Source organism: Artibeus jamaicensis, unplaced genomic scaffold, assembly GCF_021234435.1.
Source record: "Artibeus jamaicensis isolate MK-2021 breed Jamaican fruit bat unplaced genomic scaffold, CSHL_Jam_final contig_233, whole genome shotgun sequence".
NCBI classification, from domain to species: Eukaryota; Metazoa; Chordata; class Mammalia; order Chiroptera; family Phyllostomidae; genus Artibeus; species Artibeus jamaicensis.
Window position 1 is genome coordinate 1944889 of NW_026521486.1, and position 19716 is coordinate 1964604.

Below are 19716 nucleotides of genomic sequence, written 5' to 3' on the forward strand. Positions count from 1 at the left end.
TTATCCATGAGGACGCCCGTGAGGTCATAATCTAAGAACTAACACTGTACGCCATCTGGCCGCAGCTTGAGTCTTAATAAGCACACTAAGAAAATGACATTCTTTTTTTTAATTAAAACAATTTTTTAACATTTTATTTTTATTTATATTTAGAGAGAGAGGAAGGGAAGGAGAGAAACATCAATGTGTGGTTGCCTCCCACCCTCCCCCCCCTCACTGGGGACCTGGCCTGAAATCCAGGCACGTGCCCCGACTGGAAATCGAACTGGTGACTCTTTGGTTCTCAGGCTGGTGTTCAATCCACTGACCGCAGCGGCCAGGGCAGAAAAATGAACATTTCTAAACACAAATGTTTGAGGCGCCATTGCTGGGCAGGCAGGGATCAATCATTCGTCACGGGGTCACGCTGCATGCTGAGCCCCCGCTGCATTGGGGGTGAACGAGACAGTGAGGGGCACGAAGCCCCTGCTCTCCCGGAACACCCTCCTGGTGGGGACAGGACGAGGGGCAGATCAACAGAGACAGGAGTGGCCGGCTGGCTGGGGACACGATGACGCAGGAGAGTGGGTGGGACACAGGGACTGCCTGGCAGATGGGGGGACAGCAAGAGCAGAAGGGACAGGGAGAAGGGGTGCAGAAGTCTGGGGGAGATCGTTCCCGCAAACTGCACAGCAAAGGACCCCCGACGGAGGCACCTGGCCGGTACCTTCCTGGAACAAGCAGGCCCGTGCGGCGCCGGCTGGGGGGCCGGGACAGCAGGAGGGACCAGCAGTCAGCTCGCGTGCCGGAGACGGTATCATCCGCCCTCCTGGTGCCCTGGGGGAGACCTGGCAGGAATCCCGAAGACACGGCTGGGCCCTAACAGACACGCTGCAGTTTTACAGAACCCGAACAGGTGAGTCCCCACAGAGCTCACTGACGTCGACCCCCGGGGAAAGCGCCTTCTCCCTGTGGGCTGCGTGGCGGGCGGAACTGGGTCCCCCAGACACGCGGGCGGCAGTCCCGGCCCCGGCCCCAGCCCCCGGAATGTATGAGGAGGGGCTGCATTAAACGAGTGGGTCCTGATCCCACTGGGCTCGTGCCCCCTCGTGGAGAGAAGGCTGGGACAGGGCACAAGCACACAGAGAGGCTGTGGCCGCCTGCTGGCCCAGGGCGAGGCCTCCGGGGACACGGCCCTGCCGACACTGGCACCCAGACTTCCAGCCCCCGGGACGGGGAGGGGGCGAGTGTCAGCCGTGTGAGCTGCCGGCTCCTCATGTGGCCCTTCATTCGGGTCACTGGCAAATGAACCCCGGCACAGAGTCCAGCAGCGATTGGACCCTAGAACATACCAGCCCCTTGGGCTTCCAGCTGTAGCAGGCGAGGGATGGCCCCCTCTGAGCGGGTCCCGGGAAGAGCAGCAGATGCACCCACAGTGACAAGCCCACCGGCGGCCCCGGCACCTCCTGGCTTCCAGGCGCTGCTACGGGTGCCATTGCTTCTGCCCAGGGTGCAGAAACACCCCAGGGGCCGCCAGCTCTCCCTTCTAGTTCCCCACGCGACCCAGAGAGCACACCGGGCACCAGGCCTGTGCCCCGAGCCCACGTGCTTCGCAGGGATAAAGCAGCAGCGTGACAAAGGAGGGCTGTTCTCAGCCGCTGCGGGTCTGGCCAGGAGGGCAGGACAAGATGGCTGGAGGAAGACCTCGAATGCAAATGGAGCTTAACCAGGTCTCCAGCCTCCAGTGGAGGGAGCTTTCCCAGAGCTGGGGAGTGGGGGGTGGGATGGGGGGAGCTACTCGGGGGTTGAGAAGAGGCAAAGGTGTGACGCTCCGAGTAATCCCGTCACTCCTTCCTTAACCCGAGACCCGCGGGCCTTGCCGGTGCCGTCAGCCTGAGTCTGTCCAGTTGAAACGTTGGAGCCGCTCCCTGTGTATCAGAAGCTCATGTGTGAACCAGAGCTGCTGCTTTTAGGTCTTCATGACCAAACACTTGTCCGTCAAAATGTTCCTTTGAGCCCTGGCTGGTAAAGCTCAGTGGATTGAGCGCGGCCCTGTGAAGCAAAGGATTCTTTAAAAGGATTTTTTAAACATATTTAAAAAAACATTCCTTTGAAAACTATGAAACAGGGTATACAAACACTATGGGACATTTTTAAAAAGATTTTTTTAAATTTATTTTTAGAGAGGGGAAGGGAAGGAGAGAGGGAGAGAAACATCGATGTGTGGTTGCCTCTCACGTGCCCCCTACTGGGGACCTGGCCCACAACCCAGGCATGTTCCCCGACTGGGAATTGAACTGGCAACCCTTTAGTTCACAGGCCAGCACTCAGTCCACTGAACCACACCAGCCAGGGCGCTATGGAACATTTTTTGAAAAGAAATAGAAAAGAGAGGGGGGGAAGGAAGAAAGGGAGGGAGCAAGAGAGAAGAGAGATTCAATTACTGTCTTCTGTCACCTCCGCGCCGGCAGGTGGAACCTCTGGAAGCCTGCGGCAGCAGCGGGTGACCTTTGACACAGGCCTTCTCTGTTTTGGAGGCTCAGGCTAAAACGAGAGGCTACGGGTGTGAAGCCAAGGCGGGCTGTGTGCCCTCTCCTCCGGTTCCCATGCACCCCGGCCCCGTCCTGGGCGAGCCCCGGCGGCACGTGCCCGGCACGGCGGCGGGCCCACGCGGTGCCGACTCCTGGGAACTAGGTGAAGGTCTGTGAGCCGCGGCTTGGCCCGGCACTCGCGGCCGGATGGCACAATGGCATGCAGCTGGCCTGCCAAAGACAACAAGGCCCCAGGGATCCGGGCCTAAGTCAGCCGGCTCCACCTCGGGAGCACAATCAGAAATTTGCAGAGTGAACATCTTCGTCACAGGGACTTAAAAACAAAGCATTCGGGAGGGGGTGGTGGGGGAGCTGAGCGCAAGGGTGGAGGAAGTCCCGCTTGGCGGGAACTGGGAGCAGAGACGCCCGGAGAGGCCCGTGACCACGGCCCGGGCCCGGGACCTGCACGCATGCCGTAGCACTCAGGACAAACTGCCGCACACAGGCCCGAACAGACCCCCAGTCCGACCCTTCTACCTTAGCAGCAGCAGCAGCAGCAGCAGAGAGTGAACCTGGGAATGGTTTATGGCAAAATCAATCAGGTGCTCTGATGGGAGCAAAGAAGGCTCATTGGCTGATGCAGTAACCGAAGGCCAAGGGGACTGCAACCCGCTCACGGCCAGTTCCCCAGGGCGTCGCCGGCGCTGATGGCTTTGTCTCCCCATGTGATTAGTGGAGTTCCTGGGACCCAGAGGCTCTTCATAAATATTCTCTGAAATTAAATATTAAATAGCAGTGTGGTACCATGCCAACCATCAACCACGGTTCAGGGCTGGGGATCCAGACTCGAGGGAGAGAACACGGCGTTCGGACTTGGGTTTTTAAGCCCAGACTTGTCCTGAGCCCAAAGGGTCAGGGGTCGGTGGTGGCAAACATCAGATTTCTCTGCTCGTACCTTTCTGTACCGAACCCCAATTCACTGCGCTGTCAACCTGTCACATGGTCACCTCATGTGCTGGGTGAGGCCACCATGCAGAAACCTGTGCACATTTTCTTTTTTGCTAAACGAAGCCAGGGAAGACATCAGGGCCACTGGGAGGGAAAAGATGGGGTTGCTGCCGAGGGGGCGCCGCTTGGCGGAGAGCTGTCCTCTCTCCCGCCCACACCCGCCCACGACCCAGTCGGTTCTTCACTCTTTCCCACATACTTTTTGGATGCGAGACTTAACACTTAGAACCTTTCACCTTGATGTGTCAGTCGAGGATTTAACATGCCATTTCAAGTTAAACAACAGAAAGCTCCAAAGCCCTCTGGGGCTTCACGGGGCACCGGGAACTCACAGACACAGGACAGTTGTCACCGCCTGCATCGTGATTAACACGCTCCCACGGCACAGAGAGTGCCGATGAGCCCCGCGAAAACGGAGGCGGAAAGTGCCGGAGCGGAAAGTGGGGCAGAGACCCCCAGGACTCTGTTTTGCCAAATTAAACTGAGCACATCACGGGCACTTTGACACCACCCACGCAGGTTTAACTGGAGACATCCAGATCTTTCCCAACAGAGCCCCGGGCCTCGAACTTTCATAATCGAGAGGACCTGGCATGTGCAGAGGGGTGACGGGTCCAAGTGGCAGCGGGGAGTAGCAGAGAGCTGCGAGGGGGACCACGATGCTGACGCGGCTCATCTCGTGGGGCTCCACTGAGGACGCCGAGCCCCCTGGGCGCAGGGCAGTGCTGAGGGCGACCTCGACTCTGGAACCTCGGCTTCGGTGCCTGTCCGCGGGGCGGCAGACCCAGGCGAAGGCAGGAGCCCACGCCGAGAGGGAGTCGGTGAGCTCCCACCCGCCGCCCAGCCTGAGCTCTGGGAACCCTAAGAAACGACCACCCACCCTCTGCCCAGGACCTCAGTCGGTTCTTCGGTCCTCGCTTATTATATATAAAAGTGACCGTGAAAAACCAGGCCTCTAACGTGAAAGAAAGAGGGCCACCCAGCACGCGGATGCGGAAACTTGGAGGAACAGTGGGAGGGAGGGAGCCGGCCCCCAAACCAGCACCACGTCACCGATCTCCTGGGGAAAGGGAGACGAATGACGAGAAAGTGAGAGGGTGCGTCCGGAAGGGGGACCCCTCCAGAGGAAGGGGTCCCGGGGGCAGGGCCAGGAGGGGACGGGCTGGGACAGTCCCGGCCCATGAAGACGAGCACGTTCTTCGGAGAGGAAGGTGTGAAGCTGCAGCGTGGGAGGGGCATTAGGTTCCTGGCAACACAGAGCCATCGAGGCAGACGACGGGGACATTTCAGAGCACATGGGGACAGAGAGAAGACCCCACCGGTTCCTACATGTCTCAGGGGGAATCCTGTCCTGTGCAAGAGATCGAACATCAGGACGTTTTTGGATTTCTCAGCAGAAGGCGACAGACAGCAAATGGGCCGCCACCCTCATTGCGCAGAGGGGGAATTACTTCCACCTCCCAACTCGGAACTCAGACGAGCCACCCACCATCGGGTGGGACGGCAGAGGCCTCCCTTTATTCTTTACGTGGCATCTCCTCCCCTCTCCGCCTTTCCTGTGACACCCTGTCTCGTGCGGGAGTAACTGTGGGTGAGTGTGGCTCATCGTGGAGTTACAGAATGTCACTCACAGCACTTTCCCGGGCACCCACGAGCGGTGTGGCCCTAACCGCTGCTTAGACCTCTCGGGCACCGTGCCGTGCCAGGGCGTGGCAGACTCTGAGGGCCAGCTGCGGGACCTCGTCCCTGGCCACCATTCAGACACGACACTACGGAGGTTCTGCTGATGTTGACAATGGCACCTCCCACACGACCCTGACCAGGGCCGGCACGTGCTGACTCCCTGCCCCCTCTCAACACGCTGGGGCAGCCTCGTCTAATGTACTTGGGAGGAAGCTGGCGGACAGAGAGGTTCCGGTAACGTGCCCAGGGGCACAGACCCAGGGATGGGGACGGAGGGGGCAGCTCGGACCCAACCCACCAGCCCCTGGTTTCTGCTCCCCACGTCCATCCTCCATGTCACTTCCTGGGTGATGTTCTTCCCAGGCTGACGTCACAGCTTTTGACCCAGTTCAGACAATTGAAAAGTTCGTTTTTTTTATTACCTGCAAGTTGCCTTTCCTTCTGCTTACCTCTGTGTTAAATAGACGCTGTGTTGCATTTTAATTTTTTGCTAGAGACTTTAGGAAAGTTTAGAAATCAGAAAAAAAAAAAAAACAACCCACCACCCAGTATTTTTCTAACTTGTTTTCAAAGTGAACATTGGGGATTTAAAGTAATGCCAGAAGGGGCCTGGTGGGGCAGCTCAGTTGGTTGGAGCGCTGCCCAGGTACGCCAAGGTTGTGGGTTTCCATCCCTGGTCGGAACACATACAAGAACCAACCAACGAGTGCGCCAGTAAGTGGAACAACAAATCGATGTTCTTTCTAAAAGAACATCGCTTCTCTTTCTAAAATCAATCAATAAAAAAACTAAAGCAATGGCAAAACGAAACGTGGAGGGTTGCCTACTTCCCAGTGCCCATGTGGCCACGTGTTCGCGTGTTCAGTGGGGACCCGTCCTCTCAGCGCCCCCGGGGGCGTTTCTGTGGGGCCCTCCTGGCCCACCCGAGTCTCTGCGAAAGCCCTCGGAGCCAAGGCTGACATTCTAGCCAACGACAGGCGGTGCCAGGGGGGCACTGGCAGCGTCACACGCTTCTACCAGAGGAGCCGGAAGGCTTCACAGCGATAACCTGAATTCCCACCTCCAGAAACCGGCAGCGTAACAGCAAAACGAGGCAGAAGTTCACAAGGACAAGAGCAGCGATCAAGGAGAAATCAGGAAAACAGCGGAGACAGCGATGGAGCGCACCGCTGTTTCTTTGGAGAAAATCAATAAAATGGGTAAACCTCTAGCCCTGGCCAGGTGACTCAGTTGGGTGAAGCGTCCTCCTGTACAGCAAAGGCTGTGGGTTCGATCCCCGGTCAGGGCTCGTGCCTAGGTTGCAGCTCGCTCCCCAGTTACGGTGTGTATGAGAGGCAACCAACCTGTGTCTCTCTCTTCCACCCCCTCCTCTCTCTCTCAAATCAATAAACATATCCTCGGGTGAGGATTAAAAAACAAAGCTGATAAACCTCTGGCAAGACGGACAAGAATGAAAAGAGGAGACACAAATGGCCGACATCAGGAATAAACTGTGACGTCACCGCAGAGCCTGCAACCAGTGAAAGGCTAAAGAAGCGGCTACAAACCACCTTAGTCATAAATTCAGCAACTTAGAAGAAACAGATCAATGCTTAAAAAAATATTCTATTTATTTATCTTTAGAGGGGAAGGGAAGGAGAGAAGAAGAGAAATATCAATGTGTGACTGCCTCTCATGCGTCCCCTGCCAGGAACTGGCCTACAACCCAGGCATGTGCCCTGACCGGGAATGGAACCTGGATCCTTTGATTCCCAGGCCCATGCTCAATCCACTGAGCTACACCGGCCGGGGCCAGATCGATGCTTTGAAAACTATGCACTACCGAGACGTGACCAAAGTGATGCAGACCAGCCTGGTCAGGCACCGGTGGGGATGCGGGCAGACAGGACCACGCAGACATTGCGGGAGGGTGCGGGACGCGGGCCGCCCGCTCTGGAGAACAGCTGGGTGCCTTCCCACAGAGCTGGACAGGGTCCCGGCAGCCGCCCTGGGACCTGCATTTCTCCCAGTGAAATAAACGAAAACTTCTGTTCCCACGCAAATCTGTATGCACGCCAAAAATACAAGCGACCCACAAATAATAAACTGGACGTCAAAATTTGAAATTTTCGGTTATAAACATTACCATCAAGAAACTAAAAAGGCAGCTCACTGAATGGGAGGAAATATTTGTATATTAGATATCTGACAAGAGATTTGTATTCAGATTATATAAAACTCTTACAATTCAACAACAGAATGACAAATATTCCAATTAAAAATTGGGCCCTAGCCCTGGCTGGTGTAGCTCAGTGGATTGAGCAAGGGCCTGCAAACCACATGATCGAGGTTCGATTCCCAGTCAGGGCACATGCCTGGGTTGCGGGCCAGTTCCCAGTGGAGGACTCGCGAGAGTCAACCATACATTGATGTTTCTCTCCTTCTCTCCTTCCCTTCCTCTCTAAAGATAAATAAATAAAATCTTTCAAAAAAAACAACAAAAACTGGGCCCTATCCCGGCTGGTGTGGCTCAGAGGGTTGAGTGCCAGCCTGTGAACCAAAGGGTCATGGGATCGATTCCCAGTCAAGCTACACGCCTGGGTTGCAGGCTGGGTCTCCAGTAGGGGGTGCCCAAGAGGGAACCGCACACTGATGTTTCCCTCACTTTTCCCCTTCCTCGATCTCCAAAAATAACTAACTTTTTAAAAAATGGGTCCTGACTGGTGTGGCTTAGTTGCTTGGAATGTCGTCCTGTACACCAAAAGGTGGGGGTTCGACTCCCGCTCAGGGCACAGCCCTAGATTGAGGTTTGACCCCTAGTTGGGAGGTGTGTGAGAGGCAGCTGATAAATGTTTCTCTCTCACATCGACGTCTCTCTCTCTTTCTCTCCCTTCCTCTCTCTAAAATCAATGCACATATTTTAAAATACTGGGCAAAGGATTTAAACAGACATTTTCTCGAAAAGATGTACAGATGGCCAGCAGGCACAGGAAAACACACTCGGTGTCATTGGTTGTTAAGGAGACGCCACTCGGACCTGCCAGGATGGCTGGGCCAGGGAGACGACGACAGGCGCTGGCAGAGGGCGGAAGAGAGCCGCCTTGCATGCAGCTCCTGACTGAAACAGTGCGGCCGCGCGGAGAACGGCCTGGCCCGTCCTCAGAAAGCTGAACGCAGCCACCCTGGGACACGGCCCTTCCGCCACTGGAGGAATGCACGTGTGTGCACAGCCACGCAATCGACCCATCACAGCCTACAGTAGAAACTGCCCGAATGGCACCAACACAGACGGTAAATAAACTGTGTGCTTTCCACCTTGTAAGTCTGGAGAGAATAAGAAATGAGGCATTGGCCAGGCCACGTCATGCTGCACGAGAGAAGCCAACCCCAAACGACCAGGGACCGTGAGTCCTTTTGTATGAAATGCCCAGTTCTGGCAAATCAGACAGAACGTAGACTGGGCTCAGCCGGGGCAGGGGGTGGGGCGCAGGGAATGGGTGTGTGGCTTCTTTCAGGGGTGACGAAAATGTCCTGAAACGAGGCTGTGGCCGCGGCGGCCACGCGGTGTCTGTGCACCGTCGTGCACCGCCTACATATTTAAAACAAGACCAGGAAACCGCGCACGAATGCGCCCGGCAGCTTCACCCATAACGACCTGAACGGGAAACACCCCCGTCTCCTCCGGTGGGGGGCAGGGCGGTGCAGCAGACTCGGCGCGCCGTCCCGCAACACTGCTCACCTGGGACAAGCGACGAAGCCCTGATTGGCCCAGCGCTTGGTGACGCGCACGGAAGTTGTGCTGCGGGAAAGAGGCCGGTGCCCAGAGGGCCCTATGACGGGGTTCATTCTGTAACTTTCTTGAAGTGACAAAGCGATAGAAACAGCGATTGGGTGCCCAGGGGTGAGCAAGGGCTTGGGTGGGTGGGGGTGGGGGGTCCATGCGGCTGTTAAATGGCTGCCTGAGGGTTGTCTGGGGGGCGACATGACGTCGTACTAGGTCGTGCAAGACATCACCACGTGGGGAAGGGGGCGGTGTAAAGCGAGGGCGGGGGGGATCTCCCTGCATGATCTCCTAGAGCTGCCTGGGAATCTACAGTGACCTCCAAACCGGAAAAGTCCAGTTTACAAAAGCGCGGAAGGGAAGGCCAGTCGGTGCTGTTTCAGAGTCGGTGAGCTTTTCCTCGCGTTTTCTGAACTCGAGCGTGGTTATAAAGGGAGCAGGGACACACACGGTAGACGCCGCCTCTTCCGTTTAGCTGTCTGCTGTTTGACTTTTTATTTGTGAGTAATTTCACTTACGGAAAGTTTGCACACACACAAAAGAGTGCGAGGCACAGTGCCAGCCCTTGCTCATCCACACTCACTTGTAGTGAACATTCTGCCTGCTGGCTTTCCTCACCACCTGCTCTTGTTTGTACGAGGAAAGTAAGTAGGTAGCCACAGTGTATGCATGTGCCTGTGTGCGCGTGCGCGTGAGCGAGATTAAGGACATTCTCACACCCACCGCAGCCCCCTGATCAAGTCCAGCAGATGTAGCAGGCGCACAGTATCTATGACTCACACTCAGGCTTTGTCACTTGACCCTGTCATGTGCTTGAAGTCCAGGATCCTGGGCCAGGTCTGCAGTTTGCTGTCATCTCTCCCGTCGTCTGAACGGTCCTCACTTTCCTCTGCCTGTGGTGACGCTGAGTTGTTCAGGAGCACCATTTCGTCATCCTTGGATTTTAAACAGAGTGCAGGGCCTGCCTGAACTGCCTTGGGAAGTTGTGTTTCGGGAGGAACTGCCAAGAACCGACCACTTGAACCCCTGACTCCCGGGACCCTCGGCTCCACCCCTAGGCGGGTCCTTCAGGGCCGGCAGCCTCTGTGAGCTCCAACGGTCGGGCCCTCCCTCCGACCCAGTGCTGGCAGCACCGGTCCGCGCGTCCTACTGGGAGCCAGCGCGTCCCCTGCTACACAGCCTCAATTCGTGTTCACCACCACCCACCCACAAAAGAAACCCGAACGCCTGGTGATCCCATCGAACCCCACATGAGCAGGGAGCAAACAGACAGGAACGAAATCTGGGGGACCCTGAGGACAAGCGGCTCCCCGCCACGCAAGCACCCAGGGCACGCTCCTAACTATAAAACCCAGGGGCTTTGGCCACAGCCACTCTGCTTGTGGGACGACACCGTGCTAAAGAGGCAGGGGGAACGCAGCTTGCCCCCAAGGGAACGGAAGCGACCCGTTGAAGAAAAACTCGAACTTTCTGCGAGGCAGGAAAGCTCTGCATGGAAATAAGAGGAATGGGGAACCTAGCAGTGTCTAGTCACAGGACCCAGGGCCAGGGGACGGTTTCTGGGGGAACTGATTTACACTTCTGCTGCGCTGGACACAGAAGCTTACCATGTGGCCACCCTCGCAGCAAGAGAGCACATCACGGGTAGGACAGCTGTCAATGTGCCTCGCACCCGACACGCCCTAAGGTGACTTTGGTGTTTTGTGTCTGGAAGACTCACAGCTTCCGGTCCTTCGGGTGGCGTGGTCTTCTCGTTCTCAATGCATCTCCTTCCCTCCTAACCACGCTCATCCAGCCGGTCCCCACCCCGGGCCCCGGCATTTCTCCCTGGCTCCTGGACCCCTGGGATGGCCTCCTCACCAGCCCCTCGCCAGCTGTCTCCCCAGGTACAGCCTGAAGGACAGCCTCGGTCACTCCAGCCCCTCCTGAGGGGCTTTTCTGAGGAGCCTCAGTTCTAGACACCTGGATTTGCAGGTAAGAAAACAGACCAAGGATGAACACCATCCAAGGTCACTCGGCTCCTCAAAGACCAGGCTGGACCCAAAGTCAATTTCCCTGCCCCGCACCCAGTTCTCCTGCCACACCCCCTTGTCCACCGCAGCCACACACCTGGGGCCTCTGCAAGCCGATTCACCTGGTGACACCCTGCAGCTTCTGTCCCTGGCCCCTGATGACAGCCAGAGGGAGACGGCACCTGAGTCCAAGGCTGTCCCAGCCCCTGGGAACCCTCCTTCGCAGGGCTGCTTCCACAGAGGGCACCGGGGCCCTGCCCCACCCCCAGGCCCTCCGCAGGGGCCTGCTGCTGCCACCACCGGGCCTCTCCGAGACCTTCCCCCATCACAGTGTCTCCTGCTCCTCCCAGGGACTTCCCATCCCCTCCATCCTCGGGCCCCCGGGCCCCTCCCGCCTTCCAGCCCTTCCTCAAGGGCCACTCTCCCGCAAGCCTCCCCGGCGCTCCAGACGGGCTCACCCACCGATGTGGGCACCGTCCTCCCCCAATTAGCGTCTTCTAGCACAGCGGTCCCCAGCCTTTTTTTTTAGCAAAAGGGACCAGTTTTGTGGAAGACAGTTCTTCCCCGGACCAGGGTGGGGGCATGGTTTCGGGATGATTCCAGCACATCACATTCCAGTTCACCTCCTGCTGTGCAGCCCAGTTCCCAACAGGCCTGGCCAGGTACTGGTCCACAGCCCAGAGGCTGGGACCCTGTTCTAACACACCAACCAGGTCGGCTCTGCTGGAAAGGGGTTCAGTGCTTAGGAAGATGCCTGGCCCCGAGCGGGAGCTTGCCAAGACCTGCTGAGGCCGATGGTGAGTGAACCCTCCTTTCTCACTTCCCAGGGCAGACCCTGTGTTCTGGCCAAAATAAATGGTCCAGCGTTCACCACCTGCACCCTGAGCTCTCCGGCCTTGATCTTACCCTGTTCCTGTGCCTGGAATGCCTGCCATCCCTGCACATTTAAGGGGAAGTTCAAGTACTACTTCCTCCCGGAAGCCTTCCCGGATCCACGCACGGGGAAGGGCCCGGTCCATCCTCTGTGTCCCCACAACCCACGGCACAGGTCCATTGGTGGCATTTCCACCCACCGACCTCTGCCTCCTCAACAGAATTCACGGCGGCCACCTTCCTCCCCACACAAGGCGGCTGTTCAAGGAATGTTCACTGAGTCGGTCTAACACCGGCGACGCCTTCTGAACACCACTCCCTTTCTCACCAAAACCCGCCCTCATTTCATTTACACTAACAAGCCAAGGGAAGAGCCCATCAGGAGGATACCCCAGCTTTACAGGGAGAAGGTTGGGTGTGGAACAAAGGTGTTTCTAAAGACACAAGAGTGAATGCGATTTAAAGTGACAAGACTGCAAAGGGAAGAGAAAACATTTGCTTAAGGACACAAGGAAACGGCTGCTATTGCGTTCTGGAAGTGCATTTGGAGACATTCTAGGAGGGGGTGCATTTAGGGGCTTCAGGGCCATTGACACCAGCTGTGATCTGTCCTGAGCGTCCCCATGATTTGCTCAAACATGTCCTTGCATGGGGTGCCAGGCCCCTGTGGCACACGGGGCCTGTGGACAGAGGGCGGTCCCGAGTTGTCTCATCTGTGCGCAGCCCCCTGGTTACGATATCTGGGCTCCGATCCCTCCTGTAGATGACTTGATCAGCTTTCCAAGTCAGTGGTGCATACTTTCCTTACAGTTACTCTGAGGTTAAAAATACATGCATTTTAAATTTAATTTTAGCCCTGGCTGGTGTGGCTCAGTGGATTGAGCACTGGCCTGTGAACCAAAGGGTCGCCAGTTCAATTCCCACTCAGGGCACATGCCTGGGTAGCAGGCCAGGTCCCCAGTAGGGGGCATGTGAGAAGCAACCACACACTGATGTTTCTCTCCTTCTCTTTCTCCCTCCCTTCCCCTCTCTCTAAAAATAATAAAATCTTTAAAACTCTTTCATTTTAATGATGAGACTGTTACTTAGAGACATCTCAGGTTCACCTAAAAAGTGAGGAAAGAGGCCCTGCAAACCTCCTCGACCCCCCTCCACGGTTTTCCTGTCACCAACAGCCTGGACCCGTGGGGGACACTCATTACCACTGAGGAGCCAGCGCCGGTGTGGTGCTGTTAACCAAGTCCGCACTTTCCTCCCGAGTCCACTCTCGGTGTGTGCATTCTCTGGCTTTGGACCAAGGTGCAAGGACACGTGTCGTCACACGTCACCACAGCATCACACAGAGACATCTGGCTGCCCTGAAGTCCTGTGCTCCCCCTGTTCCCCCCTCCCCCAGCCCCGGCGACCACTGATCTGACCGTCTCCACAGACGTGCCTTTTCCAGAACGGGACAGGGCTGGAATCAGGCAGTGGGCAGCCTTCTCGGGCTGGCCGCCTTCAGGTCCACGACGCTTTCTGATGACAGTGTCAGTGGTGCCATTCGCTGGAATGCTTTCCTGAGTGGCTGTACTATTCACAGACCTGTCATCAGGTGGGAGGGGTCCTTCGGCCCCACACCCTCAGCCATCCTCCTGGGCGGGCTAACGGTGACACCTGCTGCCACGAACCTGCGTTTTCCTAATGACGAGTGACGGGGACTGTCTCTTCACAGGCTTCCCTGCCACCTAATGCGCTTTGTTGAGGAGTTTGTCTGGACTGTGGACCCATTGTTGCTTTCATTCTTAATTGGGTGTGTTCTTCTTAACAATAAAAAAAATTTTAATCCTCACCTAAGGATGTATTTATTCGTTTAAGAGAAAGTGGGGAGAGAGATATCAATGAGAGAGAGAAACATCGATCAGTTGCCTCCTGTACAGGTCCTGACCAGGAGTGAAGCCCACAGCCTCGGCATGTGCCCTGACCCAGGACCAAACGCACCACCTTTTCCGGTGTATGACGACGCTCCAACCAACGGAGCCCCCCCCCCCGGGCCAGGGCATGTCTTCTTATTAAATCGTACGAGTTCTTTATATATTCCATATTCAAGTCCTTCATCAGATACCTGTTCTGCAGATATTTTCTCTAAGCCTGTGGCTTGCCTTTTTATTTTCTTAAATGTCTTTGGATGAGCAAGAGTTTATCGCTTTGATGAAATACCATTTTCTTTTATAGTTTATGCTTTCTGAATCATGTATAAGAAATTTTGCCAAACCCCAAATCACTAAGATGTCTTAACTCTAGCAATTAGGTCTGTGATCCCCTGCAAGTTCAAGTTCCCCTTCTTCTTCAGTGTGGTGTGAGATGAGCTCCAGGTTCATTCTTCTGCACATGGTTATCCGATTCCAGCACAATTTGTTGAAGAGATTGCCTTTTCCCCCCTTACCACTCATCAGTTTGTTGAAAACCAAGTGGCCAAATACGTCAGGCCTATTTCCAGACTAGCTATTCTGCTGCACTTGTCTGTGTTCCCACACCGACGCCACTGTCTCAGTCACCGTGGCTCTACAACAGTGCTGGATGTCAGGTGGTCGAGGGCCTCCAACTGTGTTCTTCTTCAAAGTTAATGTTTCAGCCGCATCTGAGCCTCCCCTCTACCACACAACTGTAGAATCCGCTCGTCGAATTCTACCACCAGGCACGTCAAGGTGCGATTTTGATTGGCCCGCAGCCGTAAACCATCACAGGAGCAGCTGCCAGCAGGACGTCGCCGTGTCTCTGCTTCCAGACGTAGCATGACTTGTCATGTGTCTGGGCCTCCTGACACGTCTCTCTGGGCCATTTTGTAGATTTCTCTGCACAGGTCCCATGCATTCCACCCCTGAGCACTTCTAGGCACCGATGCTCCATTGCTTCTCACCCGTTTTTCCGGAAGCAACGTGGTGTTCAGCTCATTGGAAATTTTTCATCCTCCTCTGGCTTACTCTGTTCTGGCTGAGAATTCGTCTCTGAATTGATGCTCCTTTGAAGTAACAGCTTTTTGGTTTTGTTTTTTTACCTTTGGCTTCTTTAAAGAGTATCTCTTTGTCTTTGCTCTTTCCAGCAGTTTTCCAATCACGTGTCTAGGAATGGACTTTTTGTTTTTAATTCTGCTGAGTTCTTTCGAATTCTTGAATTTGTGACTTGATGTCACCAGTCAAAGGACAGCCACTGTCTCTTCAAGTATCGCTCGTGCCCCATGCTCTGCGTCTTGAGCTCGGAGGGCGCCGATCCACCATCAGGCGGAACTCCCCACCACAGGCCCTGCCTTCTGTTCTTCAGTCCCGTGCGCTTCATTTTAGGCACTGTCTTCTGACCTCTGCTGTAACTCACCAACTCTGTCGTCGGCTGTGTCTACTCTGCTCTCCTGTCTGTTTATGGAGCGTGCCATTTCAGTTTTCGCATTTTTCAGTTTTATAGTTTCTACCGGATTCTTCAAGTCAGTGTCCTTTGTGAAGATACAGTATCTAGTGCTTGGCCCAAACTCCCAGTCTTCTCCATGCACATAGCTCAGGTGGTTATTTAGTGGTTGTGCCTCACACGCCTTGGACTCAGTCACGAAGGCCCGTTTCTATCCTCTGTCACTTCTGCTGGCCCTCGAGGGTGTCTCGCCTGAGAGGCTTGGCCAGCCATGCTGCGTGTCCTCACCGCCCAGTCCTGGTGTGTGCGGCAGCGCCAGGCCACGCAAAGCACAGCCCACGCCACGTGGGGCCGAGAACAGTAAAAATAACAGTTTGATGACCTTGAAACACGTTTGTCAAAACATAGAAAACTCTCTCATTACCTGTTGTAAGGGAATAAACAACATAGTGAAACTAATATTCATTTAGTATACTGTAATGAAAAGGTTGGAAACACTAAAAATTAAACTGCTTTATTGTCTTGTAAGAAGCTTGTCAACAGCAGGGACCCACGCTAGCCCTCTCAGTGCACAACGTACACTGGAGCGAACGTCTCCGCGATGTGTTAGCCAATCGTCAAGCTCCTCTGTAAGTCTGGGGTCCCGTCAGCTTGCTATCCTCTGCATGACCGATGTCCTGAAGCACCTCAGCGTTCCAGTGCTGAGAGCCACGTGTCTTGCTGGGGTCACTTCCTCTAGGGCATCATGTGTTCAGCACGACCGCTTCCCTCCTTTGCCAACGGTCATTTCGGTGTCGGGCTAGCGTCTCCCAAAAATGGCAGCAAAGCCCAGGTCCCCACGGGCGGCTATTTTTCCTACGACTCTGTTTATGTTTAATTCGAATTTCACTTCCAGCCTTACCATTTTTCATGCATTTCCAGCATTTTCATCTTTGTTGGCCAGTTCTCCTTCCACTTGTCCATTTCTATAAAACGTCACCAGGTTTCTTTACTGGGAGATAGTGATGCGAAGACGCATGCGCATTACTGTGTGTGTATATGAATGGCGGAGGCACAGGGACCAATCACAGATCGACTCTGAGAGGCGCAACGCGATTGGCCGCTTCCTTACGCACATCCGCTCTCTGTGCAGTGGTCTGTGGATGTGAGCACCGGCGCGGGGACCGCACGGGGACCCCACAGTACCGAATTTATATGACTACTCTCAGGAACTGAGGCGTAGGCCGTGGTGTCGGGGGACTGGCGTTGCCACTGAACTTACCGCGGTAATTGAAATTTGTGCCTCCGAGAACTGAGCAAAGCGAGGACTGCCTGTGCTTGAGAGTTGGTCCCCAGAAATAGAGGCTGGGCAGTAACTACTGCTCCTCCAGAGTGATGCGTCCGCTTCTGCCGGGCGTCGGGGGTCCCGGCCACTGGGGCCACCTTAATTCAATCACGGGACTAAGATGTCCGGGCTTCAGTCCTTGAGCGGCTGGTCAGTCCCCAGACCACCTGTATTCCTTGGGGGGGGGGGGGGTAGGGGGCAGCTTTTTGAGATTCCAACCCAAAGTTTGAGATGGTTACTTAGGGTCTTCCCTTCTTAAAGGTTTTCTATCCCAAATGTTGGCCCTTGGCCCCACAGAGGTGCTACTTAGGTTCTTAACAGCTTTGTCCCTGGGGTGTTGCTTTGGCCCTACAAGTCACATGTCCATTGTCCTCAGACCTCAGTTTGGTGACCGTCCACCCTCTCATGAGCTCTCCAGGGACTCGGCATGTTGGAAGATTCGCTCCATCTTTTCAAGCTGACTTCCCAATCACAAAACCATTATCAGAAATGCAGCTCCCCATATTCATGTATTAAAACTACTCAGCTCATAAATATTTATGAGCTCATAAATATTTGTCAGCTCTGCATTGTAATGGCTGTTTTTCTCATTAGTTTTCACTTCCTACAAAGAAGAGCAAAAAAGAAACATTCCTGTACTCTCCAGTAAAATCCGTAGCCTGGCCTACAGGGAACCCACTGCCTTTACTTAAGGTTTCCATCCCCTCTGTCAGGCAGGATCACTCCAACATCAACCTGCGAATAAAATTCTAGACCAGAAAGGCTGTGTATTTGCAAAGCCCAAGGGCACAGGTGACCGAGTAGCGAGAAGGCTGTTCCCACAACAGATTTTAGTGCCGCCTGTGTGGGGCCAGGTTGCAGCCACTTTGGGCCCCAGAATGAAGACAGCAGATAAGCCTGTCCCCACAGAGCTGAGCTGGCACACCAGGCGGGGAACTGGAGAACAAACCACCGGCGCACCTACAGGTTAGCTGGAGATAGCACCGGGGAGGGGTTGCCGGGGGAGGCCCCCCCATGTGGGGAGTGAGAAGAGATGACATCCATCCTTCCTATAAGTGGGGACAGGGAGCTAGAAGTCCAGGGGGCCCCCTGTGACCTCCTCACCCTCTGGCCCCTCCCCTGCTCACATCCTCTGCCACAGCTGGTTGTCACCTGGGCACCGGCCCGCTAGAGGGCTGAAGGTGCCTCCCAGCTCCGCACCCTGTGCTGTTTCGGGCATGTCACTGTTCTCAAACGCCACCGCCCTGGCAGGGCTGGGATGGCCAGCCTACCCCAGTGGCCTAACGCCCTGGCAACTCTGGTTGTAACTCGACATCTGATCTCATTCATCTGCCCTCTGGGTCACCCACCCTGGAGTGTGACTGGGACGTGCTGTGGTCTCAGTGTCCCACACCTCCCTAAGCAGGTGGCAGCTGCCAGTTGAACATGAGTGCCATGCGGCAGGACCATGGTGTGGCACCTAATGACAGCCCCCAAAGGTGTCTGCATGCCACCCCTGCAGCCCATGGACCGTGACCTCACCTGGCAAAGATGTTCTGCAGAACCGATCACAGGTCCCGTAATGGGCTGACCTGTGTCCCCAGGGAGCTGCACCCGCGTCAACCCTCCGTATTGGGACAGGGCCTTTCAGGTGTCATTAGTTTAAGTGGAGGGACCCCTGGAGGGGCCCCTTCATTCAGCAGGACTGGTATCCATACAAAAGGGGGATATTCGGACACAGACACACATGCAGAGAGCTCCATGCAAAGACAGAGGCTGACAGAGGAGTGACGCTTCTACAGCCAAAGAATGCGAGGTGACGGCCTCCAGAAGTTAGGAGCAGCCAAGGGTCCTCCTCTGAGTCTCAGAGGGCACGTCTAAAGAGGCTGCGTTTTACCCTATGTTAGTAAAACTCAACAAACCTCAACCCTGTCTTCCTTGCCTGGTTTTTAGGGAGCCTTGTCGGAAGGTGGCCCTGTGCCCACGGGGGGGGCAAGAGGTTGTCACAGGCAGTCAGCCCTGTTCCACCTGGCCGGACATGAGCCCAGGACACCACAGGCAGGACACAGCTTCCCCCCTCCCTCCCTGTCACCCCAGCCACAAAGCAAGAAGCCTGCCTGCCTCCGAAGGCCTGACGCCCCTCCCTGCCTATTGTCCTGGGAAAGCAGCCTGTCTGGGGAACAGTTCGCCTCCTGCACGTCTGTCAACCAAATGGTGTTGAGCTGAAGGCACACACCAGGCAGCTCGCGGCCCCTCGAGCCCGCCTTGCAGAGCGGCCACCGCGCCTCCCAGGCTGACGCAGGCGCAGGGGCCTACCTGCTTCCCCAAGGGCACTATCGAGACAGAGGGGAGGCAGACCGCGACCGTGCGCACGACGCTTCCTGGCGACAGGTCATTACATGTAGGACTGGAGTTAGCGTTCACCTCAGACTTAATTCTGCTGACCTAAGTGGGTCAAAGGGATTTCACGCAGGCACTTAATGTCCTTAAGATAATAATCGGGACTCAACTGGGTCCTGAAATTTCTTGTGTAATTTTTGTTCACTCTCTCCTCTCCTGCGACATGGTTTCTTTAGTGAAAAGTAATTCTGAATTTCAAGACAAATATTAATGGAGCCGCACGCCCAGGTCACTGCTAAAATTCGGTGCCCGCCCGCCCACCACGCTGGCCCCAAGGCTCTGCCCAGGCACGCCGGTGCTGCCCACCGGCTCAGCCCGGGAGCCACACGCGAGTGCCCTCAGCACCGGCAGTGACAGCAGCCACCTCCCACTGCTTTCCCAGCACCCAGAACACTACCTGGCCCACCCAATAGCTGCTCAGTAAGGATGTGCAAATAAATGAATGAGCTCTGGCACAAATGACCAAAGAAATCGGGGACAATGGCTGCAGCAAAGGCAGTGTGACCGGTGTGACCACAGACTCCGACCGCTGGAGCGGCCTCTGAGGGACGAGATTCTGCACCTGGTTTGGGGCAGGATCAAGGAAGGCTTCATGAAGGAGGTGGCATTTAACTACGCCTTGAAGGAACCTCAAACGGCCAAGGGTGAGCCAGGCAGCAATGGCTTCCAACCCCCAGCCTCCAGGGTTTGTGACTCACAGGGAGAGGGACTGGCATACGGCTGCCACATGAACAGACACAGCACACCACCCATGTTTTAGGTGGAAAGCTCCAAGGGCTGAGTGTTCGCCTC

At 55.5% G+C, this 19716-nt stretch overlaps 1 protein-coding gene across 3 annotated transcripts in view; it reads right to left on the bottom strand.

Moving 5' to 3' along the window:
* PPARA (peroxisome proliferator activated receptor alpha) overlaps window positions 1–19716 on the bottom strand; it is a 45190-nt gene that overhangs the window by 18021 nt on the left and 7453 nt on the right. The gene's annotated exons all lie outside the window — the stretch shown is intronic.